We start from the raw sequence: 23,200 nt of genomic DNA on the forward strand, positions 1-23,200 counted from the left end.
CTCCCTTCCTTTTAAAGATTGAGTAGCCATCCAAATACAGAGAGCAGATAAACCGTGGAAAGTATATTACATGGCTGACAAAAACAGATAAACATCTCCAGGAAACTTTGGGCTAGAAGCTGCCTGCCCCGAGCAGGGAGCAAGGCGAAGGCATAGATGTTTGGGACTAAAGTTGCTTTTAAAAATGGCTACAGCGGTGTCGATTTGACAAAGTGTGCAAATACCCCTATCTATCTAGATAATTTCATTATAAAGCACCCAGTCACCATGGTATTGGGAGGGATGCTATCTGCTATGCCATTAATGAATTGTTTGTGCACCGTAAGGCTATTCTTTCTTGTATTGGTATGATTATTTGTTATTATCCTTTACAGTTAGAGAAAAAAATTATGCCAGCAATTAGAAAAATTGATATATCTGATATTTTGGGGGCTAAAATGATCTTGGTACTCCCTCAAGCCTCTGGTATCCTGCCTCTGGTAATGGCTGGGGGAAAGGTGAGGTGCTAAATACTTTTATTAAGAACCTGTAATCGTCTGTGTTGCCACTTGTAGTAAACAGTGTCACCCACTGAGCCAGACTGGGATTTGTTTTTAATGTTGAGGAAAGGTAAACGAACAAACACAGTTTACACATACCAGGCACATGTGTTTAATAAATAGCGCAGAGGAAGTTTAACTGAAATGCTGAAGCCACTAAAAGGGACAAAATGCTTAATATTATTTTAATTGAAAGATAACTGTAATAAAACAAACCTCTTATTGATATAAGGGACAAAGTTTTCGTACAGCAAAAAGCAGCAATTCCAGATGAAAAACTGAAGGAAAGCAAAAAAAATTGATATTTTTTTTTTCCTACAGAAGGACTTATAAAAATTTCCAAAAGTCAGTGAAAGCGTGTGCACACCGGGCCGGGAGGACTGAGCTGGCATTTCTGGGTGGGACTCGCCGGCTCTTCTCCAGGTGTTCCCAGTCGGCGCTGGGAACTGCCCTGCCGAGCCGCAGCTGGGGGAGCTCCGCAGCTGCCCTGCCCCGCACCGCCGCGCCTCGGGGCGGCTGCGGGGGCTGGAGCCCCCCTGCCGCTGCAGAGCCTGTCTTGCCCCGCTCGGTGCGAGCCTCCCTCAGGTAAGAGGTTCTTGGGGAGATTTTTTTTGTGCGTTTCCAGCGCAGGCCTGTTTGAACATGTGCCGGGAAGGAGGTTCTCCGAAGGAAAGAGTCTCTGGTTTTGTCTCCCTCGGGGGAGAGCGTAGCCGCAGGCTCCGGTGCCTGCGCCCAGCGTAGGTGCCCATCCTTCGTGCCTTGTCTGCAGCCAACGTGCTAACTTCTTTAGCTTAAAGAAAGCGGAGTTTTATCAGTGAATCGCAGGCAATTGAGAGGCTGATGGTGGGAAGCAAAGAGCAAGCTGTAGAAAAGGCTGAGAGTTACGAAAGAAGCGGCTCAGAATGAAAGTTTTGTGAAAGTCTGAAACGTTAAGTGTAAAAACTGAGAGACAAGGTAGGCAACATCCCTCCTAGCTGGAAACTTAGGAATGGAAAGGAGGGTGTTTGGGAAGAAGAAAGACCTATTGCTCAACAACTGGGTTTGTATTCAAAGTGTCAAAAATAAGAGTGAAAATAAACCTAGTCTTTTGGAGTCTGGAGGCGGACACTGGAGAGGAATAGCTGTATTTATGCTTACTTAAGAAGAATGCTGTGTGCTGCCCTTTAATTAAAAAAAAAATGCTGGGAGTTTTTAAATGTCTATCACTGGTCAGAATACGTTTTTCTCTGTTCCTGCATCATCAGGCATTTCTGAAGCACCTGTGTCACCAGGGGCAAAATGCCTTGGGTCACAGTGTGTTCCCTCACACCTGTTTCAGAGGACGGTAAATGAGTTCTTACAAACCCTCAGCCTCACTTGGGGTGGTACATCTCAAATGCAGGTGCTGGTCCACCCCCCCCCCCAGCTCATGGGGACTGGGGAGACCAAGCGTTAGGGTGTCACCTCGTCCCCCTCGAGAGGAGCCTCGTTACCTGCTCCCGCTTAGGAAACGTGTTCGGTCGCCCGCTGCTGCCTCGTGAAGGTGAGGGCGCTCGGCGCGCGAACGGGCAAACGCTTTCGCGCTCCCGGTACGTCTCCTCGTCTGAAAAAGATGTCTGAGGCTGTTCCGTTTGGCATCAAGAGCCTTCCATAAAAAGCAGGATACTTAGTGGGGGAATGGAACTCGAGTTTTGTGGAACAATATTACAAAAGGAGACATCAAGCAATTTTCATGGAAATTGAATGACACTTTTATGGGCCTTTCTCTACTTCTGCTTTTAATATAAACTGTATAGTAAATACAGGTGAAAAAAAAAAAACCAACCCACCTGTCAAAATATAGCTCTGTTTGGTTACCTCTGTCCATGGGACAATTTTAGTAACCTGTCAATCAATGGGCTGCTAAATAGCCTCTCCAAAGCACAATCTGCTATTTCAGACGACATCAGTGTGTCAATCATTTATTGAATCAAAGCCAAATTTGAAGCAAAGCAAGCCCAGTTTGTCAATCACTTCTCAGTATTCTCTCCACTAACCACCTGACAGCTTTTAACTTTTCACTTTTATATTCCATGCAGCTAGTTAAGATTCTTTCATTTTTAATTGGGCTTCTTTTATGATTGGTAGCTAAGCAACTAATATGTTGTTTTATATGGTAATAATGGGCCCAAACTTGAGAGCTTTCTTGACCATTCCTATTTGTTGTTGGGAAATTATTTTCCTTCAAGTTGCTAAATAGCAGATGTAGCAGAAACAGTTATTTAATTATGGGTTGTCCTGTTGTTTCTATCTATAAACACTTTTGGCACTGTTTAAAAATAAACACTGCATGCGCTGGCAAATATATACCGAGTGATTTTAACTCCTGATAGAGTCCCTTGGAATTTCACTGCTCATTTACAGGGAAAACTGGGTGCAAAAGTGAAAGGATTGCCAAAAAGGAGTTTGGAAAAATATTAGCGAAGGAGAGAGCGAGAAATCTCTGTTCCAGAATCCCGCTAGGCTTTAATCCAACCTGATCAGTTTTCAGTCTTAATTTAGGTACAATTAAATTTCTAGGGCCGAGTACAATGCTCTGAACCACCATCTCTCCAAACAAGCCAGAAGCCCTTCCTGAGCAAGCTGAGCCGGCTCTTCAGTCCGAAACAGTGTTTTGAGTTAATTAAGATTTTTCTGTACCTGAGATGTAAACCTTTTGGGTCAGAACTGGGTCCGCCAAAGGTGACCGCGAATACTGGTGTGGTTTCAGTCCTGTGTCCCCACCACGCGCAAGACGAACGCTGCTTTCACGTGTGTAAAATGATCTTGCAGCTAGCAGTGAATGTTCTTGCCTTTCTATTTCTAAAGACTGTCATCAGTAAAGCCAATGTGTTGTTTTCAGACAGAAAGAATTAACTTTCTGTCCTTTCCATGAAAGGAAGTTTGGAAAAAGAACTATTTCTGTGTCACAGAAAATTCTATTTTAGGTTCAAAAGAGTTTTCTTCATTTAATTCTTTTGCATATCTTTTTGATGGGCTTCTGGCTGTCTTTTGACAGACTGCTGTCATCTGGTTTGATCCCAAACTGTGAAACTCCAGATGTGCCCAAGAACTTGGGAGAACACGGATATAGTTTTGCAAAAAGCTGCAGTAGGTTTCAAGGCAATCTAATACCAAATATACTTCCCAGTCGTATTTGAATTTTACATTGGTTTTTGTATTTGTTTTTACCAAAGACTCAGTAAAAGAGACTGACTGACTGACAGCCCATGAGGATTGACAGTGGAGAGGCAAACAGGGGCTTTGGTGGCGTCTGGAGTGTTAGCATCCAGTCCAGATGCTAAATGTAGGTGTCTTTCCCCTGCCACAAAGCTGAGGAAGGCTCCCGAGAGTGCTGGGAAATACACCGGTACTGTGAGGAAGTGCCTCTCTTAGGAGGGAGGTCCTAGCAGGCTGCTGAGATTGGATAATTAATAAACTAGAACAAAAACCACAGTGCAGATCAACCTTTGACATTTGGTGAGAAGAGCAAGTATTCCTAGCTCACAAACGAGTTCTTAAGGAAGTGCCAAAAATACAGTTTGTTTTTTTCTCTTGATGGGCTTTCTGATGCCTGCCTTTGAAATCAATGGAGCCAAGTAATCATGAATTACTATGAGATCCAGGATGGGCATCTACTGTTCAGTGACGCTCTGACAAACGACGTGTAAGTTTTCCTGACTGCAAAAGTGATTAAGGGATTTTTTTTTTTTTATGGACAGATTTGTACTATTTATATAACTAGATATTAACAAAAGTTTTAAAAAGGTGTTTTGATCCCAGGCTGCCTCCATAGTTTGGCACAGATTGTTAATCTTGGCTCAAAGGGTGTTCAGGCCTGGCTGAACATGATGCTTAGCTCTTCTAGTTCAGGCATCTGAGCAGAGGGGAAACCCACACAACACCCACCTACACAGCACCTGGTCTGTGAATCGGCATAAGACTCTCAATGGAAGAATTAAGATGCACAAGATCATAAATATTATACCAATAAGAGAAGGGCAGGGTCAGGAAAGCCAGAAAAAAGTTGCATGGGATTTTTTCCAAACAGCTCCGTTTTGGTCATTCACATAAAAATAATACTAAGAAATGTCCTTCTGTGTGCAGAAACATCAGTCTGCCTGCATATGTGTTATTCCTCCTTTCCTATAGCTCTTCTTTAGGACCCTTTGGACCATAAGAGATGATGCTGTTAAGTGTATTCCAGCATATAATTTGCCCAGAAGCATTTTTGTGAGATGAAACCTGTTGGTCAAGAGCGACTCCAAAGCACCTACTTGGCTGAAGTTCCCAGCTGGGCAGAAATGCCGGAGCAAAGTCTCTCTGTGTGGATGTGGTAGTTTGCTTGGTCTTTGGTGCATCCACTGGAAGCCAACGACTCACTTTAGTGTCATTGATTACACAGGGTGTGCAGGGACTTAAAAGGTTTATCGAGCCACTCATCCCGGCAAGCTCACAGATCTGGGGGCTGAGTCTGTTCTTCTCTTGGTTAGTGGTAGTCCCTCTCTGAGCTCCTACCGTGGTAAGGTAGACACGTTACCTGGAACTGGAGGGAGAAAGAAGAGGAGTTTTCCTGGATCGTTAATGCTACCTAGTTCTTTATGGCACGATGCACTCAGAGCTTTTAGTGGTGCAGCCCCAGTACTTGGGCTGAGTCTCTGATTCTCCCTGCCTTATACTGAGAATGGTTCCTGTAGTTCATGGCACGGTACCGCTTGTCCCCGAGTGAACCGGGCAGGGGTCGCCACCTAAAATGTTAATATTCACCATTACCTACTTAGCAAGCCCATTTTTCCACCTGTGTGTCAAAAAGTTGATCAGTGTCAACTGCTGCCTTTGTTCACCCCTATCACGGGAGCAGCAGAAAGACAAAAATGATGAATACTTTTCTTAATTGGAAATGGAGGGAGAATTTGCAGAAACAGAATGCAGTTACCTCTGCTGGAATCTGTCCAGGATACTCTGGTTAACACGGCTACCCTTTCAACAACTAAAACGGGAGCTTTGGCTATGCTGAGTGCTTGGATTCTTTAGGTTTACATCTCAAACGCCTACTAACCAGGAGCACAGTGCAGCCCACTAAATCACGGGTAACCCTACCCGTGCCACCGGGGCGTTACTGGGAGTCCGTTCCGCTGCGGAGGGAGCATTTCCAGGAGCACAGAACAGAGGCTCTGGTTACAAACAAATTTTATAATCTAGACTTTATACATTGAACGCTGTGACTGGCGTCATTTAGAAGGACTAACTGCTAAAACTGCTAGCTTTCAAAGCAGAAAAGCAAGGCTTAGCATTGCTTAGTTAGAGGTACTTCTGATGCAAAGTGAGGCTTTCCTTGTTTGCATGTGGAAGGGTAGTGCTCAGGATGGGCTTTGTTCAGAGCGATATTTGTTCTTTAGAACTAGAACCAAGAACAAAACGGGTTAATATGCACATACGCACATGCTATGCTTGATGCCATGTAAGGAATTTAAAACCATGGAAAATCACCCTGAGAGATTTCAAAATAGCAACAAAAAATTCAGATTGCTTAATTTTAAAACCTGGCTATTATTTGTCTTAAATAGCAGACTCAGCTGTGGGCTTTTATAAATCCTAAAAGATATGCAGGATTTCATACACCTACAAAACCCATTTTTTTGTTAGTAATGGCTTTCTGATTAATTGCATATGTTCTATACTCGCAAAGTTGAAGAGTATTTGAGTGCCTGAAATTATGAGCACTTCAGCAAACCAGTGAAGATATCTGCAATGTAAACTTTACACATACATGGTCTGCCCTGCCAATGACCTTAATCTTATTCTAGCAGGGGAACACAGCATGTAATGCAGTCAGTGTTAGCTTTTTCCTGATCCCTTTTCAAGCACATACTAATAACCATGTAAGTGTAGATGCTGTTATGGGCTCAGGTCACTAGAGGATCTAATGCATTCAAATCACTTGACCTCAGAAGAAGGTGGTGCTTTCAACAGGTAACACTTGAAGAACCCACATTTTCTATTCTTTCCTGCATCCTGAGGGTTTTACAACACTTAAAGAGGAATATGAGGGCTAGGGTACCACTGGGATTTCTCTCTATTGACAGTACGGATGCTATGCTGGGGAAGCTGGTTTGCCCAAGAGGACATAAATGACTCCTTGATTTTCATCTGTGCTTGCTTAATAACCACGCAGTGGTTTATATCTCGATATTTTTGGTAGCTGTAGAATTGTGCTTCATAGTAGTCAAAGTGCTTTAACAAAAAATATCTACAACTCTGACTTAAATCATACCTTGCCAGTAATTTATGGAGAGAAATCGGCGTCACAGGTTTGTCTGTGCCTTTCCATACATTGCAGGTTGGCATGGTATCATAATAAATGAAGTATTGAATACTCTCCTGTAGCCAGTCCTGGAGACCTTGAGGTTATTCTTTTTACAGTTTTACTTAGTTAGGTCTGTCCTCAGTTTGGCACGTTGGCTTGGCTGCGTTTTGGGAGAGCCATTCGCTCCTGCTTCCAAATGCCCAGTGCCCTTTTATTCTGTTTGCTGGCACTTGTCTCTTCAAAGCGTTTCTAATTGGGTGGTTTTTAACTTGAAGAGAAATGGTTCCAATATCAATGAAAGAAGCATTATGTATAACGAAACAAGCTTAATGCTTAAATTTAACTACATGCTGAACAGATTCTGCAGTGCAGGAAATGGGCTCCGTGTTGCTGTTGTTGGCTAACTCTGATTCAGTGCTGATTTGAAGGAGAGGAATTCTTCTGTGGCCCGCAGTGCGATCCGCCAGCTTGCAGCTCGCTGCTGAAAGACGCAGAGCGACTCCAGTAACAGTTGCTGCAGGTGTTTCTCGGTGTCATGCAGACTTCTAGTGCTCTCCTAGCAGGGTAACTGCCCGAGGGTCTGTTTGTGTTTATGTTGACAGTGCCCGCTGTATGCTGCCTTGTCCTTATTCTGCTGCTACCTGACTGAATCGTGAATTGCTTCGTAACATCGCTTGCGGTATGGATAGCCCATGTATGCAGAGGACTTCTCCGTGCCTAGCTCTTAGAAAATGGGAATCGGCTATCGGGCGTCGTGGAGATGGGGCTGCGTCGTGTTAGGTACAAGCTGAAGAGGTTTCGGGGTTGCTCTGGAATGTACAGCTGACGTGGGAGCCCTGGGCTGGGTGGGATCAGCCGTGGGATAGTGTCCTCGCTCCAGGGGCAGCTCTGCAATTTGTGCAGGGATGTTGCCCTGCCAGGAAAGGGGGCTCTGGCTGCCGTGTCCGAAACGTGCCCCGCTCGCGCTGCTGTCTGCTCCGTCCAGTGGTGCCCCCCCGTGTGTCGCGGTGCGTCCCCACGCAAGAAGCGACGAGCCTCCCTCCTTTCTTCACGCTAGGGATAATGTTCCCTTTTTGGGGAAAGGGAGAGGAAGCTTTTATTGAGAAAAATGGTCCTTGACTTGAGGCAGGTGCTGCCAGTGTGTTGTGTAGAGCTGGTGTCTGTTCCAATTTTCATAATTGTGAAGCACAGGGTATCGTGGTGTTTGGCATATAAGTGATAACCAAATATTGCTCTTTGCACAACCGCATAGCCTGTCAGCTTGATCAGATGCTGATTTTATTTTTTTCCCCCTGACTCACTTCACAAGTCTCTTGAAAAATTAACTTTTGAAAACATAACTGAATACTTCATAGAAACTCCCTTTATCACTCCTATGGGCAAATTTCATTGACTTGGAATTTAAGAGCTAATTCTGCTTCTTAAGTTATATTCTCTTCAATTCACATTGGCAGCTAATGAAATAGGAGAATGCTAAGGAAATAATTAAATGTTGTGCAATTAGGGCTACAGCGCGTCAGGATACAAATAAATACAAGTCAATATATCCTTTCAGGGATTAAATTTGCCTGTATTTTGTAGCTTTTGATCTGTGTGTACCACAAACTAAAGTCTTTCAGAGCACGATTGCCTGATCCTAGGACCCCGGGTAACTCGCGTGCACTGAGGTACGGTACGTGTCGGGTCAAAAGCTGCAGGGATGTGCTGATTGCAGGCATGAGAAATAATGATCAGAGGAGAGAAAGCAAGGTCCGGTTCTATCCTTGGATTATACTTATTTATTGCAGGTGCCTTTGAGCTTCATATGGGTTACAAGCTTATCCTGAATTCCTGCAAGAGATCGCAGTTTGAAAAATGCGAAATGGTAAAGAAACGTTCAGATCAAATATTCAATATATTTTCTTTTTCCTGAAGCCGGTTGGTGGTTCGGGGGCTGTTTTCTGCCTCTTCCATCTTCCAGAGCACTCTCTGGCCTGCTGGACCGTTGTTTGGAAAGACCTTTTTGAAATAGGGAACAGTGGTGCTCACCAAAATATTATCAGGTTAATTCCAGCCAGGCTAGCTTTCATGAGAGGTCCCTGACGTTGAGCAAACCTGTTTCCTTCGCTAGGATGTGTCAGTTAGAAACACCAACTGCAAGGATTTCTTATGTTCTCACGAAAAAGGAAGGAAACAGCTGGTAAATGTTTCACAGATGGTAAAGCTCTTGGCATCTCTCAGGAGAGGGCCACCCATACAGATGGCTCATTATTTTAACATTTGGATTTTCATCTTATTAAAACATCTTTTTTTTTTTTTCCTGGTTTTATTTAGCATCATAAATTCTCTTACACTTTAGTTAACAACTCAGTGATTTGGGGGAAGTGTGTGCGCTATAAGGAACATCATTTGGCTAAAACACGTATCTGCATCATTATTCTCAGCTCTGATGTGTGGTGAGTGGACTTGAACCTGATTAAAAACACCAAATGCAAGCAAATGCTTAGAAATATGACTTTATCAAGCAAAGGTCAGCTGAGCCTGTGTAGAAGCTGAATTATTCAGCAAATGAAGAAATGTACTGAGTGAAGCAAGCAAACATTTCTATCTTGGGCATTACGTCGATTAATGCTACCATGCTTTCTGCATACGCCATAACAGACAGGCACTGCGTGTGCTGAGTGTTGGGAAATGTGTGTGTTCACAGCGTCGCTAAATGCCAGATACTACTTTTAAAAAGATCTGGTCAATAACCCAACGATACTCAGGTTTTCAGAAATGTTCGCAAAGCGAGGCGTTTGTAAAGGCAGTTCCACCTTGCATTTGTGATGGCGCGCACCATCATAAACGTGCAAATAGATGGTATGTTTAGCATATGTCATACATAAATGCCAGCTCCACACACAGTTCAGTAAATATCATTAGTCCCATTTGGCTTTATGGCAGGGGGAGGGGGTGGAAATGGTGCCAAAAGGTGACAGAACTTGCCCTGTGTGGCAGAGGAAATTGGGGCAGTCTCAAGTTGAGCTTGGGTGTCCTGGCTTTTGGCTTTAGTGCCTTGCCTTACTTGCTCCCCTGATACGAGCTGGTCTCTTCAGTAGCTGTCGCTGTGCACACGCATGATTTGAAGAAGCTGAGGCAGAGACGTTCGGCCCCTTCTGCAACACAAAGCAAGCAATAGACAGGAGAGGGTGCGGGAGAGAGGAGGAAGGAAGAGCGTGTCCTGTGTGTAATGCCAAATCTTTGGCCTCTCTGTTTTCCAGAGATTTTTTTTTTTTAAGTTTCAGCATAGCCTCCCTATGAAATTACTAAAATATAAGTTTGTGGTGTAAATATGGATCAACAATAGCACAGATTGCCGTATGGATCAGTCTATAAAGATTAAAAAGTAGCAATCGATGCATGTCCTACGTCTGCCTTGTAAATCTCGTTATGGTTTCAACCAAGGTATGCACTGCCTTAAATACTCTGGGTTCTCTATGATTAGGCTTGTTCTCTGCAATTTTGTTTTAATTAAAAATTAAATAATCAGGAGTGGGAAGAAAGAAACCCAAGTCGTCTTCCCCATTTGTATGTGCAACTCCCCATTGATCCCAGTAAGTTACATCAACAGCTAAGATTTGACCTGAAAGCTAACTACAGATATCCCATTAATAAATACAGGGGCAGATTTGTAGCATGTAAATCACTGGAGCTCCACTGATGCCGGCGTAGTTACGCTGATTTACATCACCTGAAGAGTTGGCCTGTGGAATTCGCATTCCTTCTGAGATCAAAGATGTGTCAGCAAATGGTAAACTTCATTTGTATTTCTCAGCCTTCTAATTTAAAAATAGCCAAATTGATTTATTATTAAACGGCTGGGCTTTTATGGCGAGACTTCGTATGCCACGTTTCAGCCAGACGCCACTCTTGCAGCCAAGCTGTAAATCCTTCCAAAATGGGGTTTTTAGCTGAAATGCTGAAAACTCTGTAATGCTTGTGGGTACTTCTGTGTCATATTTATAATGGATGGGCTAATCTAACCATAGCCTAAAAAACGAAAGGCCTGAAGGGCTGGATGGCTCGGAGGGCTGGCAGAACTGCTAACTTAAATTCAGTCATAGCCAGAAGTGACAAAGTTGTTACCATTTTTGGAAGCCTATGAGATGAGTTGTTGAGGCCCAGACTGTTTGTTGTCTTTCTATCCTTTGAGAAGTCAAAGAATGAGTGAGCCATGGAAGAGCCTGGTGTTCTAGCTAGCGGCTGTTGACTTTTGGTTTACACGGTGCTGCAGCTGGTACCTTCCCAAAGTCCTGCAAAGGTACCGCAATGGGCTGTGCTCATGGGCTGGGGGGCTGCTGAACATTGAGCACGGAAGCTCTAGGTAGTGAATAACCTGACATGCAATGTTCATCGGCCATGGAACGGCTGCTGTGATATGGGGAGGGGAGTACTCCCAATATCCTTCCTGACCTCCTTCCAGACTCTGCTGTACTGCTTATTAGTAAGTTTTAATAGACGACTCAATTTAGGTGTCTAAGTATTGTAGGAAGCTTATCAGAAGTGCTCAGAACTGTTGATACTACCAGGTGCACAGCAAGCTTAGATTAGACGGTACTTTGGAGCTCGTCTGGTACAACCTACCTTCTCAAAGGAGGCACTAGCTTTGAAGTTAGATCCAGCTTTGAAGTCAGATCAGTTTGTTCAGGAAGCTCAACTGGATCTTTATCATCTCAGTGGATGGAGATTTTGCAGCCTCTTTGGACAATCTGTTTGCATTGCAGTGGTGATCGAGCAGGTGGGAAAGGGAAGGGAAGATATATTTAAGTGTGTCCTTTTGTTTGATTTCCTATGAAAATAAACCAATTGCAATAATAGTACTGGTGGGTAATAAATTTAAGCAGATATCGACAAAAACCTGTTAGTGCTGATGCTATGAGGGATAATGGGACTTCTGTAATTTGGGTGAAAATGGGTAGCCGAATTGAGGGGGAAGAGATCATGGTTGGAGGACAGGTGGTTGTATAAACTCATTGGGTGTAAGGAAACTGGGGAATCCTTCACGGGTGCTCCAGCAGCAGGAGTAGCTTCAGGTGGGTCTTGCGGCCTCTTGTGTTTCAACTGACTACACGATACAAATCCATAAAAAATAGGCTATGTTAGCTCTTGTCACGTAAGTTGTTAGTGTCTTTTTTTTTTTTTTATGTCTTTAATTGCAGTGTTTAGTGTCGATAACTGAAGAGGCACAATCTCTAGCTGAGACTGAAAGCTGTTTTTTTACCATTGATGTCTTTATTTGTGATTCTAAGGTTTGGGTGTACCGTACGCTCTGAAAAAAGGCATAGTGAAAATTAAGTGAAACAGACGGCGAAATAAGGAAAAGACTTATTTTGTCTCTTCAGAGCTTGTATTTACAACAAATGAATGCCACTGTTACTTTCAAGCTCTTCTAAAATGAGTGTTTCTGATCAGGCACAGTAACAGGTATTCTAATGCTCCCCACGAGAGGTCAATCACAAACGAGCAGAGCTGAGAAGAGGCTTGCACTGTACGCGCACGTGGTCCCGTGTCTTGTGGAGGTAGATTGTCCTAGCTGCAAACAGGCTACAGGAGGGGATGGACCTTTATATAGTACAGGGGCTTGTTTTGTATCTGTTTTACCCTTCAGAAACGTGTACCCTAATTCTGTGTAGGCTTAGGTGTTATTTGCTTGCAAGGGAGTGTGGATTGCATCTCTGAAACCTAATGTGGGCATGGGGGCTCTCTTTTTGATCATTATAGGGTATGAGTGTTTTGTAATTCTTCTAGTGCAGAAGAAGCTGTTTGGTGACAGGCGTCAAGTCAAATTCCTGCAAGAGGCTGGCAGCAGAATACATTTGTCTATTTAACTGCATGCAAAACACTTGTCAAGGCAGATTCTGGTCCCCTCTCCTAAGCAGGGACTCTCGCTACCTTGTGTTCCAGATAACCTGGCAGAGAGAGGCTAGTGCAGAAGCACATGCTGAGCTGTTAGCAGGACTCTTACCATGTCTCTGGTTCTGGCATCTGCCAGAGAGAAACCTCGCTAGCACATTGCAACGGGAGAAAAATGAAAGGCAGAAACATTCACATCTGGAGGTAGACTAAAACAGAACGGTCTTTAAGACCCTCTAAAGAGATGACAGGTTGTCTTATTCTTTAATGCACTTGCCACCGTGTCGCCACGTTTGGTAGGAAAACACAGGGGTAAACAGCTTCCTTTGGGAGAGGACAGAGGGTGACAGACTGTCGGAAGCACGGTGTCGGTGAGGCTGCGGAACCTGCGTGGGCAAAAAGCTTCCTTCCCAGGCTTTTGTTCTCAGCTCCCCCTCTGAAGGAGGAAATTAGTCCTGCTTTGTCCCCCTCCCGCTGTACTTGGATGCGATCTAAGGGATTTTATTTGGTGGCTTTGGAATGTGCTATAAACCCTTTAAAAAGTAAAGGTGTGGAAGCATGGGGCTGAGGTTGTTACTCATTATACTACTGTTCTAATTACAGCTTTGTTTTCATTTGGACCCTCTCTGCTATTAAAATTGCTTATCTCATGCTGTGCCCCTCTATTTATACTTGGCATCTCCCTCTCCGTGTTACCCTTCTTCCCATTCCCCCGCTCTCGTCTCCTGCTGCCTTGACTCCTCCGCTTCCTCCTGTGTGCATTTCTCTCTGCCCCTTTGCCAATTCAAAAGCGTTATTCTATCATTTCGAGTGCTTCAAGCTACCTCTGGGGCCGTCTCCTCCTTTAGCGCTGGCTGACCTTTTCTGAAAGCCAGCCTCACCTCTTCAGCATCCAACTTGAGAGGCTAAAGAGACAGGCAGGCTTTGGCACGTGATGGTCAGCTCTGGCAGAAGCGTGCGTGTGCGTTTTGGAAGGGGAGGAGGGAAAGATGGGATGGGGCTGAAGTAGCTGGAAATGATAAACCTGTCACAAACCTCATCTCTGAAAGCTGCAGAAATATTGAAATATCCTGAAGAAGAATAAACCCCCACCCTTGAATTCATACCTTTGTCCAACCTGTGGTTTTATAGAATCCCTGCTTGCTATGTTGTCATGGCACAGATGCTTTGTACTGCCTTTTTGTTCTTGTTCCAGCGTTGAGAAATCTGTGCTATCTTAATTATTAACCTGTTATGCTTAAGTTTCATTACCTATATATTTTTTAATGTCTTCTATTGAGGTGACAAATGAAAGTGGTAGTTCTGCCACTGCTGCAGAGCTTTAACTTCAGACTCGGCACTCGCTGTGTGCCTGTAGTAATGACTTCCATAAAAGTCCTTTGATTGTTCTCTGATGCAAATTGAGATCAGCAATAATGTACCATTCTCTTTATAACAATTGTATACTGCTCAACTTCTTTGGACACCTTATTGAAGCATAAGTCAACATTAGGATAGGTTAATAAATACCATGGTAAAAATTTAAACACTTGCAAAAAGCATTACAACCTTCTGTGGTGCCGCTTATGGAAGAAGCGGAACAAAAATTGTGTCTTTCACTCAAATATCCTACTTTGAGCCCAGCCCCTTTGTGGGGGGAGTGGGGGGGTGCCAATGTGAGATGTGGTGGTGAGGGTGAAAAGGACTCAAACCACAACGGCTAGCTGCTATTCCAATTTGTAAGCCCTCCTCGTTGAGTCAGGGCTGAATCCCTGTGCCTGCATGTCTGCTGGGTGCTTTGAGGTTACAGCTCAGCCTGTTTGCATGTCCACCAGCTACAACAATGAAACTTCAGTGAAAATAAAGTTACTAAAAATGTGCCTCTCCTTTTTCAACTCTTACACGTGTGATGGGGGGAGAGTGTTGGTATTGATGATGTGAGTAAGGAAATGTAAGGTTTTATTCCCCGACTCTTGCAGACGTGCCTTGGGTTTATCACTGAACTCTGTGCCTGTGTCCTGACTGATTTACTCCACTTCCCTGTTACGGCAGAACGTTGGGAGAATTAATTCAGTAATGTTTGTGAAGTGCAAATGCAAAATAATAATAATTATCCTCTTATAGCCCCTTGTTTGTATATCCACTTCCATGCAGAAATGCCCTCAAATTGAGTAAACATACACAGATGAGCATTAAAATAAATCTGTCGGGGAACAGAGACTCGACAGCCGCGTCTTGCAGTGCCCCTTCGTCACGCTCGCCCTTACGCGCTCCACATCCACCAAGGCCGCTCCTCCGCCTTTGGGCTGGGGCAGGAGTCCCTAGCTTCTGTCGAGCTGTTTTCCTTGTCGCTCCGTTCTTTGTTTGCAGAGCTCCTGCGTGCTCGGTAGAACTTAGCCGTAGCCACAGCATCTTGGGAAAAAAAACCCCACTATTTCGTCCTTTTTATGAATGCTCTAAATATAACTATTGAAGCAAAACAATACAGTCAGATAAACAAAGAAATGCAGGCAGTGTAAGCAAAGCCTCTTCAGCTGGTCTCAAGTCAGCCAGTCTTCCTTTCTTTTGTGTGTTTTAGCTAACAGCCCATTGAGCTAACAATGAGAGAAAAGGGAATCAAGATTTAGCGCTACTCTGCACTGCTCTTTTAAAGGTATGAATACTAGTATAAAAGGTTGATTTAAAGGACTTAAAAGAAGGATGTTCAGCTAGGACTGCTGGTTTCCTTGAGTCTTCCCTGAAGAGTACTTTCGGAATAGGGTGCTCAGGGCAGTTGGGCCACCTGTGATGGTAGGATGCATGACACTTCGAGGCAACGCTGCTCTGAAGGGATTAAACCAGTTTAAACCATGCTTATAGTTTTGCTGCAACCTTTGCTTGTATCTTAACTTGCTAAACTGTCCCTGCCACTGTACCCACTGTCGTATCTGGTAGCCACAGAGTGAAGCGGACCTAGGAGGTGACCTGGCTCAAAAACCTGGCCAAAAAGGGGGGGGGGGGGGGGGAATAAAAAGGTTGTTTTAAGTTTCCTGAACTCGTTTGCCCTGCAGCCACGTCGGTAGCCGGGCTACATTGGGGGTGAAGGTGATCTGGAAGCAGAACAAGCTGTTAATGGAAGGGTGCTTAAGCCACCGCTGCCACCAGAAAATTTATGGTGGAAGTGCAACCTCACAAACCAGTCTCAGGGCACAATCTCACTCGCAGTAACAAAACAACACTTTTACAGCAGAATGAGGGACACAAACCTCATTTTCTGATTTCCCCTTTGCTACTTTGATTGCTAGCCCACGTGCCATGGCTTGCTTTTTACAAGGTAAAACTGGGGTTAGAGGGAAAAACGTGTATTAGCTTTTAAATACAAGTAATACTGTTGCATGTTAGCAATGTATTTTAAATTATCTAGTTGAATAAGTAACAAAGGATGTAATTCTGCAGACCATTGCTCTGTGCCGACAGTTCTTGGGGTGTCAATAAAGGGGCGGAAAGTTGAACCCAGAGAGTGAACTGCTGATAAAATACACAAGACTTTCAGAAGCACTAAATATTGGTGGTCTTTTCCATTAAAGTTGGGGAACAGAGTTAGGCCTTTCCAGAGCACTTTTGAAGATCCCGGTGACAGGGCAGCCAGCCCTTCTCGTGCAGGTTGGGCAGCAAGCATGAGTCTGTAACTGTGTTTCCCCTGGAAATCGCTGCCTAAGTGGATCTGATGCATAATACGTTGTAAATAGCAGGTTGCTGTGGCTACATAACAAATGCATTCGATAATTGATACTTTAAACATTCATCTGTTGTCATATTTGGCCCCTTGGAAGCTCTGGCGCTGGGTGGTACTCTGTTGCTTTAGAGTATGAACTTGTACCAGGAGGATAAATCCATAGGGCGTGCCGGTGCCATGCAGGGAGCGTGCTGCACAGTCATACTAAATCATAAAAAACTAGATAACGTATGCCTTTAAATTTCTTTGCTATTTAAGAGCCTAACTCAGGATTTTTTTGAAGTGATAAGTAGGTGATAAAACAGCAAGTAGAGTTGGCTTTGGATGCCGTCTGGCACATGCAGAACGGTGTTTTGTTAGCAAGCACCTGAGCAGGGGTTGTGTTTGAGGGAGACGGCTTCTGCAGGGCGCTGCAGGGCTACCGCAGACCTGGCTCCGAGGTCTGCGCGGCTGTAGGCGGTGACGGCAGGCACAGGGCCTGCGCCTCTGAGAGATAAGGATAATGCACAGGTGAGGCTTCAGCCTCGTTTGAGGCAGGACCCTCTCTAATAGAAACGTGGAAAGAAGGAAGATCCCATTAGCTTCCCCCACCTGCAACAGATACATTCTTGGGGAAAATCTGAGCGTGCTGGATCATGCCAGAGGCGCGTGGCAGTGCCTTGCTTGGAGATTGGCAGAGGGGGATATTGCTCCCGAAAATAGCATGTCTTGACATTATACACAGCAAAGGCCAGCTCTATATTACCGCACAGCAAATGCGCTTGAGTAACTGATTGGCGTTTCTGTAACATTCAACTTCTGTTTTAAATTATACTAGAAGCTAGGGATTTGGGGAACTTGATCCTTTAGGGTAGCTCTAAATATCCCTTTTCTTCTGCCCCTTTATTAAATAAAGGGAAGCTCTCCTCCACGTCAGTCCTCTTTTTCTGTTTGCTGAGCGAGCTCTGAGGCTGGAGAGTGGGGCTTCTTTGGAGCTGGTAGCTTTGTAACGGGTCAAGGGGCACAAGAGAAACCTCTGGCAAATTGCTGACATGGGAGAACTCCTAGGGGCTGCCCATCTGGCTATGGAGCCCATGTTTCTGCACCTGCCAGAACAAGGAATATGCTGGGGTTGAGACAGGAGAAAGAAGTAAATACAGTTGGCAAAACATCCGACACATCAGGAGGGGCATCTCCCATGCGGTGCGTGCTGTGCAAACGTTGGCTCTGGCCTGGAAATCAGAGAGGCATAACTGCTTCCCTGGAGGACTCTGATGCTTTGCTTCACCCTAAACTTGGCCCATTATTAATATCACCCATCTCCCTTGCAGAAATGATCCATTGCTTTCTATGTCATTTCTTGTTTAGGATAATGCCATCTGAGGGGATGGGATGGGCCCATAGTTAGTAGGGCTTCCTTTCTACATCCTTGACCAGCTACATGAGAATGATTTAACTTCCTCTCCTCACACCTGATTTATCTCCCTCTCCCTCTGAATAGAGGAAAGTTTCCTAATCAGAGCACTAGTTCCATGTGAACGCTTACCCAGAGTAGAACCTGGTGTGCGAGCGTTTGCTTCTGACGTGAAACCTGCTGGTTACAGAATTCAATCTAAAATATTCTTGGCTAATCACTAATTCATCTGCTTGCAATTCATTCATCTTTATTTCACCATTTACTTAATGAGTATAATAGGGAGCATCAAAATCTAAAGACTGATCATTTTTTTAAGAGCGAGCATCTGATGATAATTAATTAATAGTAGTGACAACAATAACCTTAATTTTCCAGGTATTCCCCAAAGAGAGCTGTACGTTAATTATACTTGCCACAAGGACAAATTAAATCTCATGGATTCAAGCTTTGGTTTATGGCATTCACTTCACAAGAGTGAGGAGAAAGCTATCTTCATGTAAAAATAATCTGAATTTTTTTTGGAAGCTCCTACAAATGGCAGAGATGAAGAGAAGATAAATAGTGCTGATGATATTCGGGATGACATTGGTAATTCTCAGAGGGACTCCACAGTGTAGTGTGCCAGTGTAGATGTTCTTTGCTTTTATGAAGGTGACAGACTTGACCTGTCATGTACTAGTTACACCCCGGACAGACTAGAAATGTCACAAACTGCTAACAGTTACTACATAAGGTATAAAAGCTTCTCTTTGGAAAGCTGTGGCACTTAAAAGGGTGGGGGGCAAGGCACCTTCCTGCTCCAAGGTGGCTTGGTTTTTTATTTTTTTTAAACTCTCTCCTCCCATATGGCAGTATACGTACCAGAAATTACTGGGGGCAGAAAAGGCAATTTTAGCAAGTTTAAAAATGCTAGATTAAATAAACCAGTGGCAGTTAATAGAGACAGCTTTTTGTTACTGTTTCAAAGGCTTTGTGGGGTGTGGGGCTGGGAGAATTGTTGAATTTCTTACACCTAAAGAAGGTGCAGATATTAGGACGGTGTGTGGCTAATTCTGGACTGATTTACCCTGGTGAGCGTTCACCGTAAGAGCACTTCAGCTGCTGTAACTCGCTGTGCACTGGGCTCCTCCCGCTTAAACTCAAGCTGGTGCATGACTGGAAGGAGTTGGTTACTAGACAGATGTTTATGCCGGTGTCTCGCCCTAGGTAACGCTCTAGGCTAGATATAAGCGCAGCACGTGTGTGCTTGCGAGATACTGGTCCAAGATCTGAACGTCTACATAGGCCTGAATTCTGCCCTTCGTGCCCAGCCTGGTGAGCACACCCATGTGTTGAGCTCCCAGCTCTGCTTTAGACCCACTTCTGTGTTGGATACCGGTGCAGACTCTGTTTCTACAGCAGCCAGAGGCAAATTTTGTTCTTGGAGTTGGTGGCATACCGTTAGGATTTGTGGCCCTACAGCCTTGTTTTGCACTTAGCTGGGGAATGGCCACCATATACAATGTTAAAATTGCAGGATTTATTTTCAAGTTTAAGTACTTTGTCTGTAAAATGTTATATTATCAGGCTTCATGATGAACGGGAAGCTTTTATTTGTCCTTTGCTGGCTGTTTTTATAGAATGATCTAAGGTTAGGGGTGAAAATGAAACAGAAATTATATGGCTTTGTATCGGTGGACGTTTCGTCACAACTTTGTTTCAGCAACCTGGGAGGCAAAACAAACGAGTATCTGGTCAGTTTGAATTCACTCTTAACTTCAGCTTGAAGGAGAACTTTGAAAAGTCTCTAGGTTGTTAATGTTTGGATTTGCTGTTATTTTACATGGCTCTTTGTTTTTAGAGGAAATTCAGCTCGGAGCAAAGCAAACACTGAATCTGGCTTGCCCACCCCAAATATGCAATCGTGTCTTAGTCCGCATCAGAAGCGCTTCTGCGACGCGGATGATGACTGCATGAATCATGCGTTCTTTGTAGGTTGGCGTACAGTGCAAGATGCTACGGTGTCCTAACGCACTGCAAAGAACCGAGCGAGTCAGCTGGCACAACCCTGAGCTGCAGCCCCCGGCTGCTCGTGAGCGCCGTAGCTACCTTGGGTCTCTGTGTGCATATTTGACTGTGATAACATTGTCTGGTAAAGATAAGCCGTTAGACTCGCTCTCAGGAAATTTTACTCATATTGTTTTGATCTTAAAGTCAAATATACTTGGATTAGACCCTTCCGGGGTTGACTTTGGTGCAGTTTGATTTATTACAATGGAGCTGCATTATTTAAAGGTATCGCCTCCAGTCTTCAAAGTCAACAGCTGCTGCATTGGAGGCAAGCATTGGTAATTGATGATTGAAATATTAGCTGGTCAGAGAGGGATGTGGTTACTAAAATATAGGTCAAGTTTGCCCTTGCTTGTTTATACTTCCAGGGAGCTTTTCACTCGCTTATCAGTTGATCCTATTTTTTGCTGGACTATTGAGCAAGCCCCAGCAATATACCAAATCTTGAGCAATAATTAATCTAGTTTAGCTCTTGAAGTAAAAGCTGCCACTTCAGACTAGTGCCAGCCTGAAGCCCGTTGATGCTGGACCCTCCCACTGTGTCATTTCACAGTTGCAGGACTTTAACCTCCATTAAATTGCGGCTTTTTTTTCCTCCGCAGACTAAGTAGTTCTGAGGCAAATCTCATGTTTTTTTCTTGCATGAGTCCCAAGTGAATAAAACTGTTTCTGGCTGTCATTTTTAGGAAGAAAGAATGCAACTACCTCTGTGGGGACAGAGAAATGTTTTAAGTGGATTGTAATGGGAATATCAACTTTAAAAAGATTAAGGAAATTTTGAGAGCCCTGGACAGAAGGGTTTCGTCGGGAACTCACTTCCCCTGTCTCCTGTAATGCTGGGAGACCCTAGAGGAGAAAGAAGGTGCCCAAAGAGGATGGTTGCCGGATCGCTTTGGCAAGGACGCTGAAGTTTCCAGGAAGCAGGTTAGGGATTTGCCCAGAATCAGTTAAAACTTAGGGGTGCTTCTCTGTTTCTGGAGGTTGTCGGAAATACCTGAAGACTGGGCGTTATGAAGTGTTTGCTGACAACTTCGCTGTTTGAGGAATATCCTTCTAGTTGAAAATGCCACCAGCTGAAGTTATTGCAAGTCGTTTTTATCCACATACCAACTAACCTCTACCTTCTCTCACGTATGCTGGCTCGAGTGTGAAATAACCTGGGATCCGATTGCTCTGTCTTGCTCTTGATCTGATGCCGCTTCCGCAACTTGACGTTGCGGAAGCCTCTTGCGACTGCAGTGAGAAGCAGAGCGGTCGTGCTGGGCTTTTTCTGAAAAACTAGGATGTTTCTGTAGGCTCTTCTTGGAGTCGTATACTTGAAATGAAGTCTCAAGGAAAATATGTTCTGGGAAAATAAGTCTGTAATGACTATTAAAGCTGCCTGTGAGGTGCTGTAGGACCTTTATCACTTTTTATGTATAAAAATAGCATTTTTGGAAGCAGAATAGCCATAAAGTATACATTGGTAATGTCAGTCTCTGCTGCCTTGTAATACAAAGCACATTAGAACTGCAGGGAAGCTATGCATAATCTTGACTCTCCCTTCTTTTTTCTTGCCTTTTAAAATAGACACTCAAGGAAAAGAGTCCAGCATCCGCTTAAAGGAAATGTAGAGTTAGTGAATAGCACTGGCTCAGCTCTTAGCACTTTGTTGAAGGTACCTACTGGTCTCAAGAGGCGTGACAAGCTATTTTCATTCTCTAATTTACAGGAGAGATGAAATGTGCAACCCACTACACGTTAGGTAGTGGTGAATCTGCAGTTTAAGCCTTCAGTCTTTGCTCTGCCAAAATTTTTCTTGGGGAAGAAAATTCCTGTGTCAAGACTTTGGCATCGTAGTCCAACTGTTGTTGTCTCAAGAGCGGGTGGCTTGCTTTCTTACTAGCAACACCGTTTGTAGTAGATGCCTCAGTAATTTAGGGATAACGAGGAAAGGAGAAATCATCAGTTACTACAAGCACGTCAAGGTTGCTTATTTTATTTTTCTTCCTGAATTCCACATGTGACAAGCAGCGTCATGACATGTCAGGTCAGGCTGCATCAATCACGTCCTCTCGCGTTACATCAGGAGTGCGGGATGGTGGAAACTGCTTATGGGTCAGACAGGAGACTGAGGAAACAATTTTTTGTAGCTTGAATGGGAGAAAGAGGCTGGGGGAAAGGGAGGAATCTTAAGTAAAGCACAGGATTTTTTTTTTCCCCTGAACAGATGGCCAGCCCACCCACCATCAGGTGAAGTCAGATAGGGCTGGGGATACAAACCTCATCAGATGGATTGTTATTTTATTATGCTGTAAGAAGCTAAGATGCAAAAATGTGCTAGCTTCAAGAGGGAAAGGCTTTTAGTTTAGAGAAGGAAAAACTTTTGATGGAACTCTCCAATTTCTGGGCAGAGAACTCAGTTTGGATATTTGCAGAATTTTCTGAATTTAGGCAAAAGTTTTAGACCCTATAGGGAAAAGAAAGCATCTGAATGGGAGAGACTCCTTTGAAAAGTACTCTTCATTTTGTCCAAAGCCTTTTCTAATATATACAATAATTCTAAAAAGTAAAATATCATTGATGTTGAAATTAACTTATCTCAGTGAAATATTTATCCTTGGAACTTTTAATGATATTAACTTCTTAGGTGTCCTTTCTAGAAGAGACACAATTATGGAAGTTGCACATCTGCAAACAAGAATTGTCACCCTTGGTAAAGCTCTGCTTTTAAAGATGAGCCCATCAGTGGGAACTTCTTGACTTTTGATGCTTCCTGAGAAAGTTTATAATCCCGAAAATGGATGTTCCAGGGTCATTTGAGGCTCAGCTCTGCAAGAGAAAGCCAAGTGTAACACACGGCAAATGTTTGTTATTTCTCTGTTGGTATCTGGGTCACAGAATCAAAACAGATTTCAGCAGATTTTGGCTTTATCTTTTATTTCTAAGACTTTGCTTCCATTCTTGTCAATAGCAGATTTGAATGTCTTTCTGCTGAGGTCTCATTTGTGTTGCTGTTTCGAACCATGGAAAACCAAGCTTCATCCCAACCCTGTTAGGCCAAAATGAAGAGCCTAGTCAGCTTTAACGTTTTTCCAAGCATTTACACAGCAGAATTAAGATAAAAGATCCATCTCCCCATTCTTCAGAAATAAAACCAAGTTGGTTTCTTAGTCAAATATTCCATATAGGCTTTACTGTTTTTCCCTTTTCACTTTAAACTTAACGTAAGTTTTAAGTAAGAGATTTGAAATGGAGTGGTTTAAAAACAAAAAAAACCCAAACCAAAACCAAAATAAAATTAAAAAAAAGGCCCCAATTTAGCCTAACCTTTTATTTTTACTGACAAGTTGTGATAATTCATG

At 43.7% G+C, this 23,200-nt stretch overlaps 1 long non-coding RNA gene across 1 annotated transcript in view; it reads right to left on the minus strand.

Moving 5' to 3' along the window:
• Positions 1 to 8,712: 8,712 nt before the first annotated feature.
• LOC142064049 (uncharacterized) overlaps positions 8,713 to 23,200 on the minus strand; it is a 77,514-nt gene continuing 63,026 nt past the window's right edge. Inside the window, exons 4-5 of the long non-coding RNA XR_012662966.1 lie at positions 11,449 to 11,653; positions 8,713 to 9,980 (exon numbers count right to left, since the gene is read on the minus strand). This is a non-coding gene — a long non-coding RNA (uncharacterized LOC142064049). The remainder of the gene's footprint in view (positions 9,981 to 11,448; positions 11,654 to 23,200) is intronic.

The sequence above is a fragment of the Phalacrocorax aristotelis genome, chromosome 13, assembly GCF_949628215.1.
Source record: "Phalacrocorax aristotelis chromosome 13, bGulAri2.1, whole genome shotgun sequence".
In the NCBI taxonomy this organism is placed as follows: Eukaryota; Metazoa; Chordata; class Aves; order Suliformes; family Phalacrocoracidae; genus Phalacrocorax; species Phalacrocorax aristotelis.